The sequence below is a fragment of the Chrysochloris asiatica genome, unplaced genomic scaffold, assembly GCF_000296735.1.
Source record: "Chrysochloris asiatica unplaced genomic scaffold, ChrAsi1.0 scaffold00333, whole genome shotgun sequence".
Taxonomy (NCBI): domain Eukaryota; kingdom Metazoa; phylum Chordata; class Mammalia; order Afrosoricida; family Chrysochloridae; genus Chrysochloris; species Chrysochloris asiatica.
In genome coordinates, this window is record NW_006408851.1 from 2,799,597 (window position 1) to 2,807,599 (window position 8,003).

The window sequence follows — 8,003 nt, forward strand, 5'->3', positions numbered from 1 at the left end:
ATGTTGTTTATTAGTCCAGTGGTGAGCATTTTTGTTTTCTTTACATTGAGATGCAACCCATACCAAAGGCTGTGGTCTTTGAGCTTCATCAATTAGTATTTTAAGTCCTCATCACTTTCAGCAAGCAAGGTTGTATCACCTGCATATCACAAGCTATTAATGAGTCTTCCTCCAAATCCTAATGCTATGTTTTTCTTTATATAATCCAGTTTCTCAGACTATTTTCTTAGCATACAGATTGAATAAGTATGATGAAAGAATACAACCTGTTGCACCCCTTTCCTAATTTTAAACCATTTTGCATTCCCTTGTTTTGTTCAAACAACTGCTTCTTGTACAACTTCCTCATGAGCACAATTAAGTGTTCTGGAATACTCATTCTTCGCAATGTTGTCCATAGCTTGTCATGATCCACACAATCGAAAGACTTTGCATAGTCAATAAAGCACAGCTAAACATCTTTCTGGTATTCTCTGCTTTCAGCCAAGATCCATCTGACATCAGCATTGCTATCCCTCATTCCACATCCTCTTCTGAATCTGACTTAAACCTCTGGAAGTTCTCTGTTAATGTGTGGTTGCAGCTGTTGTTTTTTTTTTTGGTTTTAATCATCAGCAAAGTTTTGCTTTCATGTGATAGTAATGCTATTGTCTAATGATTTCCAAATTCCATTGGGTCACTTCTCTTTGGAATAGGCACAAATATGGATCTCTTCCAGTCAGTTGGCTAGATAGTTGTCTTCCAAATTTCTTGGCATAGATGCCTGAGTGCTGCATCAGTTTATTGAAGGATTTTAATTTATATTCATAAATTCCTGGTGCCTTTTTCTTTGACAATATCTTCAATGCACCTTGGACTTCTTATGTCAGTATCATTTGCTCTTGATCTTATGCCACTTCTTGAAATGGCTGAACATCAACCATTTCTTTTTGGTACAGTGACTGTGTTTTTCTTCCAACTTTTTTTTGATGCTTTCTGCATCATTCAGTATTTTGCCTATAGAATCCTTCAATATTTCAAGTCAAGGCTTGAAGTTTTTTCTTCAATTTCCTCAGCTTGAGAAATGCTTAGTGTTTTCGTCCTTTTTGTTTTTCTAACTTGAGGTCTTTGCATATGTCGGTATAATATTTGATTTTTTGTTTTCTCAAGCTGCCCTTTGAAATTTTCTGTTCAGCTCTTGTACCTCCTCATTTCTTCCATTTGCTTTAGCATTTCTACACTGGAGATCAACGTTCAGCATCTCTTCTGACATCCATTTTGGTCTTTTCATTCTTTCTTGTCTTCTTAATGACCTTTTGCTTTCTTCTTATACAATGTTCTTGATGTCATCCCAAACTCTTCCGTTCTTCAGTTTTTAGTGTCTAATGCATCAAATCTGTTCTTTAGGTGATATCTAAATTCAGGTGGGATAAATTCAAGGCCATATTTTAGCTCCTGTGGACTTGTTTTAATTTTCTTAAGCTTTAGCCTTATGTTATATATGAACAATTGATTGTCTGTTCTACAGTCTGTCCCTGGCCTTGCTTTGGCTAATAATATGGAACTTTTCCACTATCCCTTTCCACATATGTAGTTATTGATTTCTGTGTATTCCATATGGTGAGGTCTATGTGTATAATCATCTTTTATATTGTTTTAAAAAAAGGGTGTTTTCAATGAAGAAGTCATCAGTCTTGCTAAATTCTATCATGTGATCTCCAGTATCATTTCTATCACCAAGGCCATATTCTCCAACTACTGATCCTTCCTCTTTGTTTCCAACCTTTAGTTCCAAACACTAGTAATTATCAATACATGTTGATTGCAGGTTTGATCAATTTCAGACTGAAGAAGTTGGCAGAATCCTTCAATTTCATCATCACTGGCTTTAATGGTTAATGTGTAAATTTGAATAATAGTGGTATTAACTGGTTTTCCTTGTTGTTATTGTTGTTGTTATGTGCTGTGGAGTTGGTTCCAACTCATAGTGACCCTGTACAGGGTTTCTGAAGCTGTAAATCTTTACAGGAGCAGAAAGCCTCATCTTTCTCCCATGGAACAGCTGGTAGTTTCGAACTGCTGACCTTGAGTTTCGCATTCCGTTTCGTAACCACTACACTAGCAGAGCTCCTTGATTTTCCTTGTAGGCATATGGACATTATCGTATCACAAATGGCATTGTATTTCAAGACACATCTTAATATGTTCTTTTTGATGATGAATGCAGCGCCATTCCGCTTCAATTTGTCATATAAGACGTGGAAAACTATGTAATTGTCAGATTCAAACTGGCCAGTACCAGCCCATTTCAGCTCATTAATGCCTAAGATATCAATGTTTACGCGTTCCATTTCATTTTTGATAATTTCCAATTTTTATAGATTCATATTTCATACATTTCATGTTCCAATTGTTAATGAATGCTTACCACTGTTTCTTTTCATTTTGAGTTGTGCCTTTCAGCAAACGAAGGCCTTGAAGGTTTTACTCTATTTGCGTCAACACAATTAACTCCACTTTGAGGAGGCAGCTCTTCCCCAGTCATATTTTGAGTGTCTTCCAACCTGAGGGCCTCATCTTCTGGCACTAGATCTGACAATACACTGGTGCTCTTTATCATGTTTCAATATTCAGGATTCTGATGCTGACAGTGTTCCACTGCTATTCATAAGGTTTTCAGTCCCTAAATATTCAGAAGTAGTCCATTTGCCAGGGGCAGACTGTGGAACAGACCATCAACTACTCATATGCAAATTCAAACTGAAGCTGAAGAAAATGAAAACAAATCTACGAGAGCCAAACTATGACCTTGAATATATCCCACCTGAATTTAGAGATCATCTGAAGAACAGATTTGATATATTAAACACTAAAGACCGAAGACGAGAAGAGTTATGGGATGACATCAAGAACATCATACAAGAAGAAAGCAAAAATTCATTGAGAAGACAAGAAAGAAGGAAAAGGTCAAAATGGGTGTCGGAAGAGACACTGAAACTTGCTTTCTAGCATAAAGATGCTAAAGCAAATGGAAGAAATGAGGAGGCTCAAGAGCTAAACAGAAAATTTCAAAGATCAGCTCAAGAAGATAAAGCCAAATATTACAACAAAATGTGCAAAGATCTGGAATCAGATAACCAAAAAGGAAGAACACGCTCAGCATTTCTCAAGCAGGGAGAACTGAAGAGAAAATTCAAGCCTCGACTTTTACTGAAAGATTTTCTAGACAAATTATTGAATGATGCAGAAAGCATCAAGAGAAGATGGAAGGAATACACAGAGTCAATGTACCAGAGGAAATGGTTAATGTTCAACTGTTTCAAGAGGAAGCATATGATCAAGAACTAATGATACTGAAGGAGGAAGTCCAAGGAGCATTGAAGGAATTGGCAAAGAAGAAGGCACCAGGAATTGATGGAATAAAAATTGAAATCTTTCAGGAAGGTGAGGTGGCACTGGAGGCACTCACTCATCTTTGCCAAAAAATTTGGAAGACAACTATCTGGCCGACTGATTGGAAGAGATCCATATTTGTGCCCATTCCAAAGAGAGGTGACCCAACAGAATGCAGAAATTATCAGACAATCTCTTTGATATTCCACGTGAGTAAAATTTTGCTAAAAGTAATACAGAAATGGCTATACTCATATATTTACAGAGAACTTCCAGAGGTTCAAGCTGGATTCAGAAGAGGTCGTGGAATGAGGGATATCATTGCTGATGTCCAATGGATCTTGGCTGAAAGCAGAGAATGTCAGAAAGATGTTTACCTGTGCTTTGTTGACTATGCAAAGGCTTTCGATTGTGTGGATCATGACAAGCTATGGACAACATTGCAAAGTATGAGTATTCTGGAACACTTAATTGTGCTCATGAGGAATCTGTACCTGGACCAAGAGGCAGTTGTTCGAACAGAACATGGGAACACTGAATGGTTTAAAATTAAAAAAGGTGTGTGACAAGGTTGTATTTTTGCACCATACTTATTTAACTTGTATGCTGAGCAAATAATCTGAGAAGCTGGTTTATATGAAGAAAAACATGGCTTCAGGATTGGAGGAAGACTCAATAACAACCTGCCATATGCATATGATACAACCTTAATTGCTGAAAGTGAAGAGAATTTAAAATATTTACTGATGAAGATCAAAGAGCACAAACTTCGGTATGGATTACATTTCAATGTAAAGAAAATAAAAATCCTAATCACTGGACCAATAAACAACATTCTTATCAACGGAGAAAAGATTGAATTTGACAAGGGCTTCATTCTTCTTGGATAAGCTATCAACACTCACAGAAGCAACAGTCAAGAAATCAAATGATGTATTGCATTAGGCAAATCTGCTGCACAAAACCTTTCAAAGTGTTGAAGAGCAAAGATGTCAGCTTGAGGACTAAGGTGTGCCTGACCCAAGCCATGCTATTTTCTTTCTTTCTTTTTTCCACTTAAAAAAAAAAAAAAAATCTAAACTCCAAAATAGGCAAAAGAACATTTGCACATAAATAGTCAAAAATTATTTTTTTAAAAAAGACACAGAAGTTATTTTTAAGATTCTGAAAATCCTATCACTTACTTTATTTCTGTAGAAGGGTATAGGAAGAGTCACTTGGATTTAATAAGCAGCTGAATTAGAAGCAACAACAACAAAAATTTTAGGCCTATGATCCATAAGGGACTGTGGAGACTTTCTTATTTAAAGAGTCAAGAATTTAATTTTTCCCTAGATCAAAACCGTCTATTTTCATTGGGATAAAAGAATGAAGAACAACAAACTCAATGTCACCAAATGGTGTTTTAACATAGAAAATAGGCCCAGATTTCTCCTTTCAAATGCAATTATGTACATGAAAATACATTCATAAATCAATTGATTTTTCTCTTGATTCAACCCCTCTTCTCACCACACAGAAGCCCCTGGAAACTGAAGAGCTTGTGCATTACTAAGCAGACACACAATCAGCTGCTAAACTAGAATCTGCTTACTAATGGACAGGCCTAGCTCAGGGCAGCCCCGGATAGGACGCAGTAATGATGCTCTTAGGGAGAACGGACACTGAGGGTGCCACCAGTGAAAGAGCTGAATGCTGTGCACTGGGTCAAGGATAACTTGCACACCCTGTTCACAGTTTCTGACCACCATGGATAGCAGAATCCCAGAACACTAGTCTCACTCTACGGTGCCGCATGTCCGTGCTCACATGGATAGTAAACAAGGTAAATATCATTCCCATGACAATTGGAATGAAGGTGAAATTGAGAGTGGTGACCTGCAGCAGGCAGCAGTCAGCAGTCCTGGTCTGGGTTGGTGTGAACATCTTCATATTGAATGGGCGGTTGCAACCCTCCCATACACTTGCTCTTTAACCTAGGGGCTGTTTTTTGAAATTGAAGTTGAATTCCCACATTGGTTCCTGTCTATTCCCGACAACCTTTCTGCACCAGAAAAGCAAGCATTTGGAATTCGTTAGTGTGCTGAGAGTGCTTTCTGGAATGGCTGGATTCTTGGAGATTCGGGTAGCAAATGGGTCATACACACGGTACAGAGATCAGATCACACATGCCTGGAGACAGCGCAGCTTCTCCATGGACTCTGGTCACAGGTGCAAAAGTAGAGAGGCATCTAGGGTGTAGTGCCTTCGGTACAACCTGGTCCAAAAAGCAGCAGTACAAGTGACAGTCCAGGCATTCTTACAAATCAGGGGAAAATTCACAATGTCCTCAGGACGGATGTAGGAGGCCAGCAAGAGCCAAATATCCATGGGATACTCTTCTCCTCCAGCCCTGTCCAGGTCTTCTTTGTGCCTCTTGCTTTTCTTTTTTCTGGAGACTGTTCTCGCATAAATGTTTTCCTCTTGGGCATCCATCTCATCACTGCTGTCGATGATGTCACAGGGCTCACCAGCCCCAGAAAGAGTTTCTTCTGTCAGAACCTGAGAGGCTTCCAAGTCACAGAGAAATTTTACTTCCTGCTGGACAGCATTGGCGATGGCTTTCTTGATCTGTCCATACTTCACGATCACCGGATCCGAGTTGGCATAATCTGCAACCGTCACTCGACCAGAGCAAAAGTCGTGAGCCCGAAACGTCAGTCGTTTCCCTCTCTTGGGCATGACTCCTGTGTCGGAACGAGGCCGGCCTCACGGGCCAGGACCCCGGGCCACGTCTCAGGCCTGAGAACCGGCCCCAGGAGCTGCGGGGCATCTCCGCCCAGCTCCGCGGCCAACGCGCACCCGAGGTCGCCATGGTATTACCAATAACCTCATATGCATGCAAAAGCTAGACAGTGAAGAATTGATGCTTTTGAGGTATGGTGTTGGAGGAGAATATTGAAAAGTGCCATGGGCTGTCAAAATAACCAATAGATCAGTTTTGGAAGAAGTGCAGCCAGAGTGCTCGTTGGAGGCCAAGATGGCCAAACTTCGTCTCATACTTCGACATATTGTCAGGAAGGAACAGTCGATGGAGAAGGATATCACGTTTGGTAAAGTTGAGGGTCAGAGAAAAAGAGGAAGATCCCCGACGAGATGGATTAGCCAAGTGACAGCATCGATGGACTGAAGCGTGACAATAGTAGTGAGGTTAGCCCAGGACCGGGCAGTGTTTTTGTTCTGCTGTGTATAAGGTCGCTATGGGTCGGTACCGACTTGATGGCGCCTAACAACAACAGCAGTCCATCTTTCCTTCTTCCCAGTCTGTCTTTGGAAGCTCAGCTGAAACCTGTCTACCTTGGACGACCCTGATGGTATTTAAAATCCCCCTTAGCATAGCTTCCAGAATCACAACATGCAAGCCACCACAGTATGACAAACTGACAGAAGAGTGGTGGTGTTCATTGGTAGTATCTAGAAATAGAGTATTTACATAGTATTTACAATGTTCATCTTGTATCCTTTGACTTTGTACACTTTGTTTATTAGTTTTATTAGATTGGGGGGATTCATGTTTAAGATCATGCTATTTGTATATAAGGGGTTTTCTTTTTCAGTCTTTAATGCACTTAATTAATTAATTAAGTTTTTTTACTCAGAAAACAAAAGATTTATTAAGGTATTATTTAGATTAAAATATTTATATTCAACCTGAAAAAAAATACATACAAACTTAAACAGCAAACTATTTTTGGAGCTTTGTGTAAGTTGTGATAGTGCATTTAATGGATACATATTTTCAAAGTAAGCTGATTTGCATAGTTTGGGGTATCCAAGGTAAAATGATTTGGAACGACTTGAATAAAACCTACATGGTGACAAACTTTACATAAGGAGAAGACAGTTAAGATCCCTGTTATACTTGAGTATTCCCTTTACCAAGTTATAAGGGAGCTATGAATCATAGTTGAGTCATAGTTGAATGAGTTCAGATACAAGTGAAAAGACTTATGTTCACAAAAGCATGTTATCAATTTCCTGGGATTTTCAGGTGAGGAGAAAGTTAATATGTAACTAAAGACTGCAGTTCAAGGAAATCATCATGTTCTGCTTAGAATCATTGCAGTTATCCACGAGATGAAGAGATCGTTTACAGAAGAACTTCTAAGAAAATATGTTGCCAAGGAAAAGTGATTTTGAAGAAATATTAGATAACAACAACAATTGTTAAAAAATAGTTTTGCTTTTAATTTACTTATTTCTCCTTTTTTTACTTAACAGAACCACCAATTGGATAATGACTGGAAGTATTGAGAGTACAATTCTTACTTTGTTTTGATACTATGGAAAAACTTTAACATTTTCACAATTAAGTATAATTGTTAGTTATAGTTTTTTGGTAGGTATCCTTTATCTTAGGAGCATGGTGGCTCCATACAATAATCAGTGGACTGAGAACCACAAGGTCTGTGGTTTAAGCCTGTCAGCTGCTCCTTGGAAAAGATGAGACTTTCTGCTCCTGCAAAGATTTAAAGCTTCAGAAACCCTATTCAGGACTGCTAGGAGTCAGACCCAATTTAACAACAGCAACAACAACAATAACAGCCTTTTATCTTATGCAAGTTCAGCCTAAAGCTGAAGAAAATTAAAAT

General features: G+C 38.7%; 1 pseudogene; it reads right to left on the minus strand.

Moving 5' to 3' along the window:
• Positions 1-4,946: 4,946 nt before the first annotated feature.
• Positions 4,947-6,226, minus strand: LOC102829420 (annotated as a pseudogene).
• Positions 6,227-8,003: the final 1,777 nt, after the last annotated feature.